This window comes from Dermacentor andersoni, chromosome 1 (assembly GCF_023375885.2).
Source record: "Dermacentor andersoni chromosome 1, qqDerAnde1_hic_scaffold, whole genome shotgun sequence".
In the NCBI taxonomy this organism is placed as follows: domain Eukaryota; kingdom Metazoa; phylum Arthropoda; class Arachnida; order Ixodida; family Ixodidae; genus Dermacentor; species Dermacentor andersoni.
The window spans coordinates 375,904,063-375,917,727 of record NC_092814.1 but is presented as its reverse complement, the minus strand read 5'-3'; the positions used below and the strand labels follow the sequence as shown (position 1 = coordinate 375,917,727).

Below are 13,665 nucleotides of genomic sequence, written 5' to 3'. Positions count from 1 at the left end.
GGGTGGAGTACTGAGTCTGTACGTTATTTATTGTTAAAATGAATTTCCTCCAGACCGTATTACCTCGCACACTCTTCTACTCCGTCTATGTGGACGATGTACAGATAGGGTTCAGGTCATGCAATCTTAGCATTTGCGAGATGCAGCTACAGCTTGGCTTGAATAGATTCTCAAGGTCGGCGGACGAGAATGGTTTCAAATTCAAATTCAAAAATTCATGTTTATTTACCAGACAATACGCTGGAAGGTCCGCTGGGCTAAAAGCCGTAAAAACGGCTTGACGGGGCCCAGGTAACCGTTACATGGCAGCGGCTATACAAGGTGCAGAGGAAAAGGACTAAGATACACTGTTACAAAGGCAAAAATGAAAAAGATGCAGAATACATTGCGTAATATAACATTCATAAATCACACAAATACACTCGAAATACGATGCACATGAAAATGCATATGCAAATTTCGACACATAGTACCGCATGTTTACACTCACACAAACACACAAAAAATGCAGCAAAAAAAAATTAATGTTTTTAATAACCGATTTGCAAGCAATATTGTATATAGCAGATATTTGTAGATACTGAATCTTTTACTAGCAAACAATAGAACAAAAGAAAGAACGTAACTGTTTTTTACTGCAACTGGTTGTGTTTTCATACGTGTTTAGTGTTGTTGGGACGTTGTATGCCAAAGTTTGATATTTATAAGTTGTACGAAATCGCGGTATAGACCATATTTGGGTGTTTCTTGTAGGTACTGTAATAACACGACGCTCTAGACATGATAAGGCTGTAATAAAGTCCGAGAGTTCTCTGTTTGAAAAGTAGAGTGTGTTCAACAAGCGGTATGAGTAAATATTGTCAACCCGAACTATACTGAACCTTTCAAATGATTTGCATGTGGTTCCCAGATGTTCAATGTTCCCAACGTAGCGAATTATCCTTTTTTGTAGAACAAGTATTTTATTTATGTTTCTTTTTGTTGTGCCCCAAATCAACGTACAATAACTTAAATCTGAGTTAAATAATGCGTGATATATTTGAAGTTTGGCCTTGAGTGGCAGCATACTACGGCAGCGAGACACGACTCCTGTTACAGATGAGATTTTCCTACAAAGGTAATTAACGTGAGCATCCCAACTTAAGTTCGATGAAAAGTAAACCCCAAGTATTTTATGCGTATCAAAAATATCTATTTGCTGTGAATCAAGAATTAACGGCTGGTGAGTAGGCACTATTTTATTTTTAGCATGAAATATTACAGCTTTAGTTTTATTTGGATTAATCTTTATTCTATTGATTTTTGACCACGAGGAAATCTCCGAAAGTACGTCGTTAGCTCTGGATATTAGATGAGGCAGGTTAATGTCAGAGATAAGTATCGTTGAATCATCTGCGTATATTACGTACTTAACTGTTGTGTCCGTGTTCACGATATCGTTGATATAAACATTGAACATCAGGGGGCCCAGAATACTCCCTTGCGGTACACCGCAAGTGATAGGTAAGAATGACGAGCTACATTTATTAATGTGTACACTCTGGAATCTGTTTTGAAGATAAGGTTCTAGTAAAGATAAGCAACTACCACGAATGCCATTTAATTCTAGTTTGTGCAAAAGAATGCTGTGGTCGAGGGAATCAAAAGCCTTGCTGAAATCTAAAAAAATACCGAGAGTGAATTCGTTTTTTTCAATGCGATGAACTATAGCTTCTTTCAGTGTCAGCAGTGCAGTTTCAGTAGACCTGCCGCTTCGAAAGCCAAACTGTGCGTCTGTTAGGACATTAAATTTATTGAAGAACCGCGCAATTCGAACAAAGATAATTTTTTCTAGGTACTTAGAGAAGACAGGTGTTACGATCGCCTCCCTTAAAAATGACTGATACTCTGGCTCTTTTCATAGCTTCTGGAAAAACTCCAGATTCGATAATTAGGTTAAAGATATGTGCAAGAACTTCTTTGATGAAATGTATAACGTGTTTTGTAGGAGAGATCTGCAACTTATCGGCATCGAGTGATCTGGTATTATTTAAGCACATAAAAGTCCGACACACTTCATTTTTATCTGTTGGATCAAGAAAGATGCTCTGCTTCATATTACCGCGTCCTGTAGCCAATTGCATATGTTCATTACATGGAGTTACTGCGTTTAGGAAGTGGTTGTTGAAGTGATTTGCGAGTGATGTGCCAGTTAAATCACGACCGCCAAGTGTTCAGGATTCAGGCAGAGCATGTCTATTTTCACGCCCAAGTATATTATTGATGAGCTTCCAAGTGGCGTTACATCGTTGTCGACTAGTATTTTCAAAAATACGACGATAATAGGCTTCTTTAGCACGTCTAAGTTCTGCATTTAGTCGATTTCGAAGTTTCTTGAATTCTTGCAACACTTCCATAGAGCGTGTGCGCAAAAATGAATGATAATAGATATTTTTACTTTTTATCATTTTCAGATGCTCACGGGTGACCCAAGGTTTTTTAGACTTTTTTACAGGTTTGAAAGTTTTGAAAGGAAAATGTTTCGCGTAGATACGAATAAAAATTTTAATGAAATCATCATAAGCGTCATTTGCAGTTTTCTTCTCCTTTACAGTGGACCAGCTTTGATTCATTATGTCGTTTTTGAATAATTCAATACTCTCAGCTGTTATTTGTTGAATAATCAGCTGCTCCTGTCGTAAATTTTTATTTAGTGGTTCGTTATCGTAATTTAGAAAGACAGGACAGTGGTCACTAATATCAGATATAATAGTACCTGCGCTGTAGACAATAGTGTCAATATTTGTCACAATAAGATCTAAAGCCGATGCTGTGGAGCATGTAATACGGGTGGGCGTCGTAATTAAGTTAGTAAATCCAGTGGAATTTAACAGGGTGTTTAGTTCGCGGGTGATATTGGTTTCTTCCATCATATTAATATTGAAATCTCCTGCAGAAACCAGGTGTAAGCTGTTATTGCAAACGTATTCCAAAAAAGTTTCATAGAACTGCAAGAAATTGGCAATACTTCCACCTGGGGGTCGATACAGTACAGAAAACAGCTCAAGCTTACAATGAATTGTTAGTATTTCATAGTCATCAGTTACTACAGTAAATTGAGGGACAATATGGCAATTCTTTTTTGCTGTAATGAGCAGGGCCACACCCCCACCTCGTTTGTTTGGACGATTTAGGGAAAATAAATTGTAACCGTCCAAATTGAATGCCTGATCATCATTTCTTCCCCAAGTTTCCGTCAACATGATAGCGCTAAAGGTTAACTGAAATTGTTCCAGAAGAATTGCGACATCATCCTTCTTGTGGTTAAGCGATCTTGTATTAATATGTAGAACTGAGTCACTTGTTTGGTGACGTGAGCTAACGCACTGGGGAAGGGCAAGCTCCAGATAATCCATATCAAGAAGAAAAAAAAAGTTACTATAAATACAGGCAAGCACGTTACTCTAGCTCAACAACCGCCCTGCCTTACGAAAATCTTATCGATGTCGCGCTCGCTTGGTATGTGCACAACGGGTGTTGCGTCGGACTGTCTAGCATATATCTTTCCGTTAAAGGACCAGACTGATTTCCATTTCATTTCATATTTCTTTTTCACCGCAAGTGACAGCAGCCTTTTCAGCGTCGGGCAAAGATGCTGATTGACGTACACAGGCGGCGAAATAGGTGTTGAGCTGCTTATGCCCAAGTCTGCATTAGTGAGGCGTGCCTTTTTGGCTTTTCTCAGTACATTATCGCGCTGTACACGAGACTTGAACTGAACAACAATGTGGCTTTTGTTCTCTATTCTACTTGGTACGCGGTGACATGCTTCCATGTCACCTCTAGCAATCGGCTCACCGATGGCTGCACCAAGTTTGCACAGCAGGTCATCGACACATTCGTTTTCCTTCTTAATGACACCCTGTAGCTCCAAATTCACATTCCTAGAGTACTGCTCACTGCTAGTTACTCGATGCTCTAGATCATTCAAAGAGTTTTTTAGGGCCGCGTTTTCTTGGCGCAGAGTTGCATTTACAGTTTCGAGCTGGACGTTTTTGGCGACAGCTTCGTCCAGTTTTTTCTTTAAGTCCGCGATTGTGTCATGAGCATAGTCGATACTTTTCGTCATGTTTCTTTGCTCTGTTTTCAATTCTCGTATATCATTTCTGAAATCTCTTTCTACAGTCTCGCGGAACATTTTAAGTTCCTGCTGTATTTCTTCCTTAAATCTCAGGCATTCCATCTTTACTTCCTCTTTGATTTTTGCCATAACAAATCAGTTACTGACTTTTGAAACCGAGGTATGGAAATGACAAGCAGATGCGGCAACACACAGAATAGCACTGACAACTTGGCAGCAGCGGCGGAACACTGAACAGAAAAATTCGCTAGAAGAAATGCAATTCGCCTAAACACTGACCTGTACAGAAGCAGATAAATTAACACGACGTTCACAGTTCCGTCGCCACTGCCAAGTGAAGCAGCCGCTGACGGGAATGCTCCTCTTGTAGACTGTAGCTCGTCACGTGGTATGAGGCAGTAGTAGCACGCAGGCGCCCGACAGCACGCAGGCGCAGCTTGTTCCACGCCAATCTTGCGTCCAAGCTTGGGCCGCTTGGGTGTCACCGGTGAATGAATGCACGTGAGCCTGTACAGAAGCAGATAAATTAACACGACGTTCACAGTTCCGTCGCCACTGCCAAGTGAAGCAGCCGCTGACGGGAATGCTCCTCTTGTAGACTGTAGCTCGTCACGTGGTATGAGGCAGTAGTAGCACGCAGGCGCCCGACAGCACGCAGGCGCAGCTTGTTCCACGCCAATCTTGCGTCCAAGCTTGGGCCGCTTGGGTGTCACCGGTGAATGAATGCACGTGAGCCTGTACAGAAGCAGATAAATTAACACGACGTTCACAGTTCCGTCGCCACTGCCAAGTGAAGCAGCCGCTGACGGGAATGCTCCTCTTGTAGACTGTAGCTCGTCACGTGGTATGAGGCAGTAGTAGCACACAGGCGCCCGACAGCACGCAGGCGCAACTTGTTCCACGCCAATCTTGCGTCCAAGCTTGGGCCGCTTGGGTGTCACCGGTGAATGAATGCACGTGAGCCTGTACAGAAGCAGATAAATTAACACGACGTTCACAGTTCCGTCGCCACTGCCAAGTGAAGCAGCCGCTGACGGGAATGCTCCTCTTGTAGACTGTAGCTCGTCACGTGGTATGAGGCAGTAGTAGCACGCAGGCGCCCGACAGCACGCAGGCGCAGCTTGTTCCACGCCAATCTTGCGTCCAAGCTTGGGCCGCTTGGGTGTCACCGGTGAATGAATGCACGTGAGCCTGTACAGAAGCAGATAAATTAACACGACGTTCACAGTTCCGTCGCCACTGCCAAGTGGCGACGGAACTGAACCCCCAAACCCCGACGGAATTGAACCCCCAAAAGCGCACATGTGTCCTATTTTCGAACAGGAGAAGTGTACTACCACAACCAGATATTAACCTTAATGGAGGAACACTGTCAGCACTGAACACAATTTCTTAGGTGTTATCCTGGACACAAAACTTAACTTCATTTCCCGCCTAAAATATCTTAAAGAAAAGTGCCTGAAGACCATAAACCTCCTCAAGCTGCTCTCTCGAACAACCTGGGGCAGTGACAGGAAGTGTCTGCTTAGCCTGTATAAGAGTCTCGTACAATCACGCCTCGACTACGGAGCCGTGGTGTACCACTGCGCAACAGAGAGTGCGCTAAAGATTCTCGACCCAGTCCACAACCTCGGTATACGACTGGCAACAGGCGCCTTTAGAACGAGCCCTGTTGAAAGTCTCTACGTTGAGTCCAACGAATGGTCCTTAAATCTACGTAGAATATTCTTAATTCATCATACTACACCAAGGTAAAATCAGACACCGAACATCCATGCCATTCCATCGTTAGCGACCTGCGTGCTGCCAGACTTTACAGTAACCGTCCGCGTATTAGAACTCCTTTGAGCCTACGCTTGGAAGCAATGACAGAAGAAGCAGACATCCATCTCGCAGAAAATATCCTAATGCCTCCCACTCGTCTTCCACCGCCTTGGGAATGGCAGACCATGGAGTGCGATATCTCGTTTGTCGAAATAACAAAACATGCGCCTGAGGCACACATTCGATCACACTTCCTCGAACTCCAAGCGAAGTACTGCTGTGCCGAATATTATACAGATGCTTCCAGATCATCTGCTGGCGTCGCGTACGCAGCTCTTGGGCCATTTTTTTCTACCTCGGGTTCTCTTAATCCTAACACAAGTATTTTCACGGCTGAGGCGTACGCGATACTCTCAGCTGTAAAACATATCAGACAAAGCAATCTCAATAAGGCCATCATTTTCACAGATTCATTAAGCGTAGTAAGGGCCTTAATGAGTTTTCGAAAACATAAGAACCCTGTTTTTAATAAACTATACGCAGAACTATGCTTAGCCTTAATATACAACCAAAACATCGTCCTATGTTGGGTACCTGGCCATAGCGCCATAAGAGGTAATGTAGCTGCTGACGAAAGTGCAACGTCAGTCGTCTTTAATGAAACGGATGTGAATAAACCCATAGCAGCAACAGAACTTAAGCCATTCTTACGCCACAAACTTAGGAAGCACTGGCAGGACCAATGGGATAATGCAGTAGAGAATAAGCTACGCTTTATCAAACCAAAATTAGGGAACTGGATATATGAAAGGACAGCAAGACATAAGGAAGTGCTTCTTTGTAGATTAAGAATAGGACATACTTACGCCACTCACTGCTACCTTTTGACGGGAAGCGAACCTCCGACATGTACCAAATGTGGCAAGAGGCTTACAGTTATTCATGTTCTTATCCAATGCACTGAAATAGAAGCAGAAAGAAAAAAGTACTTTCCCTCCGCTTATATCCAACACATACCGTTACATCCAGCATTCTTTCTTAGCAATGAACCCCTTTTTACTTTTCAATCAGTATTAAACTTTTTATTTGAAACCGACACCCTAAATGTGATTTGGCCAGGTTACTTGTAGCACGGCCTCCACCTGGAGGTCGTAGTTGCAAAGAAAACATTTTCTAGAGCACCTGCCTCCCAGCCCTTGCTTTCAAGGCCTTGCTGAGGCACTAGTGCTACAGATCCTACATATTTTACTGGTCATCCTATCTCGTGAAGCATCTATTGTCATCGCAGAAACGATCAGTCACTGTCATCTTTATGTTATGTATATACTTGTATTTTACGCACTTTAGAGCAAATAAATTTTAGGTCCTTTTACAGCCATATTGCACCACATGTATATATTGCACTTTTTAGCGAATATTTTAGGCCACTATACAGCCGTGTTTCATTACTCCCCGCAATTAACACCCATATATCATTCAGAAGTACAGATCATCGACTTCGCGCTGTTTGGCCACATCTGGCCCTTGCGCTAATAAACTCTACAAGTCAATCAATTAATTCCTCGATGACAGCGCAAACTAATCACTGTATTGAAACATGGGAAATTCTCAAAACTGATGTTAAGGTAAAAGCGATAGGAAAAGCAACTGCGCTGCGCCGCAAGGAAAAACAAGAAAAAGAATTAACTAGCGAACTACAATTGCTCATGTCTACAGAATGTCAGAACACTGGATCTTGCATGAAGCGGATAAAGGAAACAAAAAGTAAGCTCGACGTTATCGACCAACAACGATACAAGGGAGCCATGGTACGAGCGCGAGCGGAACGGTTGTGGAACGGGGAAACGCCTACTAAACGGGCGCTAAGTGACGAAAAGAGATACGCGCCAAAAAGTGAAATACAAGCAATAATATATCAAAATGAGGAAACGTCTGAACCCACAATGATAGAGCGAGCATTCGTAGATTATTATCGTGAACTGCTTGGGAACAAGAAAAAAATAATAGAAGGGTTTGAGCAAGGTTTTCTTCATCTTATGCCACGTCTAGAAGATGACATTAAAGCAAGCCTGGAATTTCCAATCACATTGGGAGAAATTGAAGACGCTATAGATGGACTTGGTGCAGGAAAGGCTCCGGAGCCTGATGGTTTAGGTGCGTCCTTTTACAAGGCTTTCAAATGTCTGCTCAGCCAATTATTGCATAATGTCTTCAAGGAAATGTATGCAACACAGCGAATGCCGCCATCGTTCCGAACCGCTCATACAGTGCTAATCCATAAGTGCGAGGATCCGGTTAAACTGTTGTCAGTAAAGTCTTATCGACCAATAAGCCTCACGAACTGTGATTACAAAATATTCACGAAAGGGTTAGCAAAGAGACTTCAAAGTGTTGTAACGCGACTAGAGGGACCGCATCAAACATGTGGAATCAAGGGCAGAACAATTTCCATCAATACACATGTAACTCGCTGTGTTCTTGAGTGCTGTGATGCTCTCTCATGTCGGGTTGCAGTGTTGCAACTAGATTTGGAGAAAGCGTTTGACAATGTGTCACATGAAGTCCTATTTTCAATATTAGAATATGTTAATGTCGGCGGACTGACATTAGAAGGAGTAAAAATGGCCTACTCAGAGTGCAGCACACGCATCATTATAAACAAGAAGTTAAGTGAACCAATCCAGCTTCTCTCCAGTGTGAGGCAGGGATGTGCGATTTCATCATTACTTTTTGATATTTACTTAGAGCCTTTCTGCTTGAGTTTAAATAATAGTCAAAGTGTACGCGGTTTTATGCTTGAAAAGACAGAAGTCAAGGTCCTCGCATACGCTGATGACATTGCTGTCTTTTGCAAAGATGCCGAAAGCATCAAAGAGGTGGTTAGGTTGACTGGCGAGTTTTGCAAGGAATCTGGCTGCAAGATCAATTGGGAGAAGACCGTAGGTTTCTGGCATGGAGAGTGGAGCGAGAAGCCTGAATTATTTGCTGGCATCCAATGGACAGCAATGCCAACAACGTACTTAGGTGTCCCATTACAATGCTATGAAGACACCGCACTGTATTGGAACGAGGAAACAGAACGCTTGAAAGAGAAGACAAGTCAACTGCATACTATGCCAAAAACAAGAGACAATAGAACATGTATTTATTGAATGCTGGGATCCCATATTTCACTGGGACATCCTTCAGCGAACTATCAAAAATGACTTACCTATTACACCACATGGAATCCGATACTTACCAGTTCAGAATCACGGCGACATTCCCTACGACATGATAATGATACTCAGCCTCCATAGTATATGGAAATCCCGAATGTCGGTAAGACATACCGACACTAACGCTCGGCCTGTAAGCGAAAATTTCATTGAACATGTAGCGTATATGCGAGAGCCTTACCGAGCCCAGCCAGAAACACCTGATTGGGTTACACTGTTTGATGAGTTGATCAATTTCAAAAGATTTTGAGATCCTTCTGTTTTCTGTATTATGTAAACAGGCAATAAAGAAAAAAAAAAGTGTAGCCCCTCATCATTCCGTTACTCGTGCCGCCGAAATAACTCAGTTGTGAGAGCGCTAGACTAAAGGTCCCTGGTTCGATCCCAGGTTTCGGCAGATTCATAGGGCGTTTTTTTTCAGCAGTTGTGCATAACAATACAAATGGCAATTCAGACAGCATTTTGAGCTTTTCTGTTACTTCCGCAATACGTCATTGCTTAACATTACTAGAAGCGTGCGTAGCGTATAGCAAATGGTGGAGCAAATCTGCTTAAAAGAAGTTTCCTTACGGCGGATACCTTAGACGGCGGTTCCTGGGAACCCAGCCATCGCGTAGCGCCTCATGATTTCGTTACTCGTTCCGCCGAAATAGCTGAGTTGGGAGAGCGTACAGCAAAAGGTCCCGGGTTTCAGCATATTCGTAGCGCGTTTTTTTATTCTTTCTTAGCCGTTGATCATAACAATACAAATGGCAATTCAGACACCACGCTGAGCTTTTATGTTACTTCCGCGATACGCCACTGTTTAACATTAATAGAAGCGTGCGTAGTGTACAGCATATGGGGGAGCGAATCTTTTTAAAAGAAGTTTACTTACTGCGCGGACGTTAGACGGCAGTTCGTGGGAACCCATTCATCGCGTAGCGCCTCATAACTTAGCTACTCGTACCGCGGAAATAGCTCAGTTGGGAGAGCGTTAGACTGAAGATCTAAAGGTCCCTGGTTCGATCCCGGGTTTCGGCATATTCGTAGTGCGTTTTTTTTTTAGCCGTTGACCATAACAATACAAATGGCAATTCAGACAGCATTGTGAGCTTTTCTGTTGCTTCCGCGATACGCCACTGTTTAACATTAGTAGAAGCGTGCGTAGAGTACAGCAAATGGTGGAGCGAATCTTTTTAAAAGAAGATTACTTACTGCGGTTACGTTAGACGGCGGTTCGTGGGAACCCAGTCATCGCGCAAGCAACTTTCCTCCTATAGACCCATAGCGCTTACTAACTGTGACTACAAAATACTGATGAAGGTGCTGGCACGGCGTATGCAGTCAGTCATTAAGGAAGTAGTCGGCCCACACCAGACGTGTGGCATTCGCGGAAGAACCATCTTTACTAACATTCATAAGTTGAAGTGTGTGCTGGAGTATTGTGATGCCATGTGTGATGCAGTTGCTATCCTCTTGCTTGGCTTGGAGAAAGCGTTTGATTGCGTTTCTCACGAGATATTGCTCACCATCCTTGAACATGGTAATTTTGGCCACATAATCACTGAGGGGGTGACCATGGCGTACCGGAGTTGCTATACGAGACTTATAATTAAACAAACGCTGGGGCCCCCATTAACGTGAAGCGCTCCGTTCGCCAGGGTTGTCCACTCAGCCCACTCCTGTTTTGTGTTCACATAGAAACGCTATGTCAGGCCATCATTGAAAATGAATACATTAAGGGATTTTGCCTCCAAGCAGCAGAGGTGAAGTTATTGGCATATGCTGACGATGTGGCTGTATGTTGTAAAGATACGCAAATTGTATCGAATGCTGTGAGTATCGTCAGACAGTTTGGTAACGCCACTAATAGCTTCGTGAACTGACAGAAATGTTTGGAGTTTTGGCATGGAGGATCGGCGTGCACACCAGACCCCTTTTCGAACGTCACCTGGGTCACGACGCCAGTTAAGTACCTTGGCGCACCCCTTGATGCCTACAAGGACATTAGCGAGTACTGGAAGGAGGGGACAAAAGTAATAAAAGAAAAAGCCGACGGATGGAACGCCGGTAACCTGTCAATATTCGCGAGAGCAACAGCGTGCAACATGTTTCTCGCGACAAAGATCTGGTACGTAATGCAGGTCCTACAGTGCTCTCGGATTAATGTGCGTATGCGGTGAGTAGCGGCGGTAGCCATACCGAGGACGGGCGAACTGGCGGCGAACAGGGAATGGTGTTTCTTGAATAGTGCCAGCAGCAGTGGAGTAGCGCCATCGGGCGTGCCTGGATTCCATGAAGCGAGCATGGCCGGTGGTGTTAGGCGGCTACGCGAGCGGAGCTCCAGTAAGAGCATGCGGGAGGTCTTCGGGAACGAAAAGCTCCGTCCACCACTTGTAAGTAACTGCTTTATTCCAGCCGAGCTCGTGCTACTACCACGAGGATCAAGCTGTGCTGCTGGCGATGATATATACAGATGAAGAAGTTGGACATTGGATGATATGTGGAGATGATGAAGTTGAAAGTCAGGCATGTGTTGCGCTCAGAATATATATATATATATATATATATATATATATATATATATATTAATATATATAGTGATATCACAATATGGATATTGGTATTGAAATGATCGAGGACCTTAACAGAGAAAGCGTACGAGTGGGGTTGGATTAATATGCAGAAGGCAAAGATAATGATGAATAGCCGCGCAAGAGAACAAGAATTTAGGATCCCTAGACAACCTCTAGATTTGGTGATGGAGTACATTTCATCATCGTCAGCCTGGTTAAGCCCACTGCAGGGCAAAGGCCTCTCCCATACTTCTCCAACTACCCCGGTCATGTACTAAATGTGGCCATGTCGTCCCTGCAAATTTCTTAATCTTATCCGCCCACCTAACTTTCTGCCGCCCCCTGCTACGCTTCCCTTCCCTTGGAATCCAGTCCGTAACCCTTAATGACCATCGGTTATCTTCCCTCCGCATTACATGTCCTGCCCATGCCCATTTCTTTTTCTTGATTTCCACTAAGATGTCATTAACTCGCGTTTGTTCCCTCACCCAATCTGCTATTTTCTTATCCCTTAACGCTACACCTATCATTCTTCTTTCCATAGCTCGTTGCGTCGTCCTCAATTTAAGTAGAACCCTTTTCTGAGCCTCCAGGTTTCTGCCCCGTACGTGAGTACTGGTAAGACACAGCTGTTATATAATTTTCTCTTGAAGGATAATGGCAACCTGCTGTTCATGATCTGGGAATGCCTGCCAAACGCACCCCAGCCCATTCTTATTCTTCTGATTATTTCAGTCTCATGATCCGGATCCGCGGTCACTACCTGCCCTAAGTAGATGTATTCCCTTACCCCTTCCAGTGCCTCGCTACCTATCGTAAACTGCTGTTCTCTTCCGAGACTGTTAAACATTACTTTAGTTTTCTGCAGATTAATTTTTAGACCCACCCTTCTGCTTTGCCTCTCCAGGTCAGTGAGCATACATTGCAATTGGTCCCCTGAGTTATTAAGCAAGGCAATATCACCAGCGAATCGCAAGTTACTAAGGTATTCTCCGTTAACTCTTATCCCCAATTCTTCCCAATCGAGGTCTCTGAATAGCTCCTGTAAACACGCTGTGAATAACATTGGAGAGATTGTATCTCCCTCCCTGACGCCTTTCTGTATAGGAATTTTGTTGCTTTCTTTATGGAGGACTACGGTGGCAGTGGATCCGCTATAGGTATCTTTCAGTATTTTTACATACGGCTCATCTACACCCTGATTCCGTAATGCCTCCATGACTGCTGAGGTTTCGACTGAATCAAACGCTTCCTCATAATCAATTAAAGCTATATATAAGGGTTGGTTATATTCCGCACATTTCTCTATGACCTGATTGATAGTGTGAATATGGTCTATTGTTGAGTAGCCTCTACGGAATCCTGCCTGGTGCTGTGTTTGACAGAAGTCTAAGGTGTTCATGATTCTATTTGTGATTACCTTAGTAAATAGTTTGTGGGCAACTGACGGTAAGCTGATCGGTCTATAAGTTTTCAAGTCTTTGGCGTCCCCTTTCTTATGGATTAGGATTATGCTAGCGTTCTTCCAAATTTCCGGTACGCTCGAGGTCACGAGGCAGCGTATACAGGGTGGCCAGTTTCTCTAGAACAATCTGCCCACCATCCTTCAACAAATCTGCTCTTACCTGGTCCTCCCCAGATGCCATCCCCCTTTGCAAAGCTCCCAAGGCTCCCAAGGCTTTCTCCGGCGTTACTTGTGGGATGTCAAATTCCTTTAGATTATTCTCTCTTCCTTTAGCGTCGTGGGTTTATTTATCATTTATTGACCCTTAAAGGCCCCTGTTGGGGTATTACATAAGGGGGCAAGAGGTCCGGAAGTACCTTTTCCATGACTGCTTTTTTAAAATCAATGTCTGTTTCAGAGGCACTTTATTCGACACGAAAAACGAGAAGATTGTTGCGTCTGCTTCTGTTTTCGTATTCTACTAGTTTTTTGGCATGTAACCTCGCAGTATCCTCAAGAGAATCTATTCTGGCTTTTATTTCCTGGATACCCTCCAGTGCA

At 43.6% G+C, this 13,665-nt stretch overlaps 1 non-coding gene across 1 annotated transcript; it reads left to right on the top strand.

Annotated features, from left to right (window-relative positions):
- The first annotated feature begins 10,052 nt into the window (after window positions 1–10,052).
- TRNAF-GAA (transfer RNA phenylalanine (anticodon GAA)) lies at window positions 10,053–10,125 on the top strand. The gene has a single exon. It is a non-coding gene; the product is annotated as a tRNA-Phe (tRNA).
- The last annotated feature ends 3,540 nt before the right edge of the window (window positions 10,126–13,665 follow it).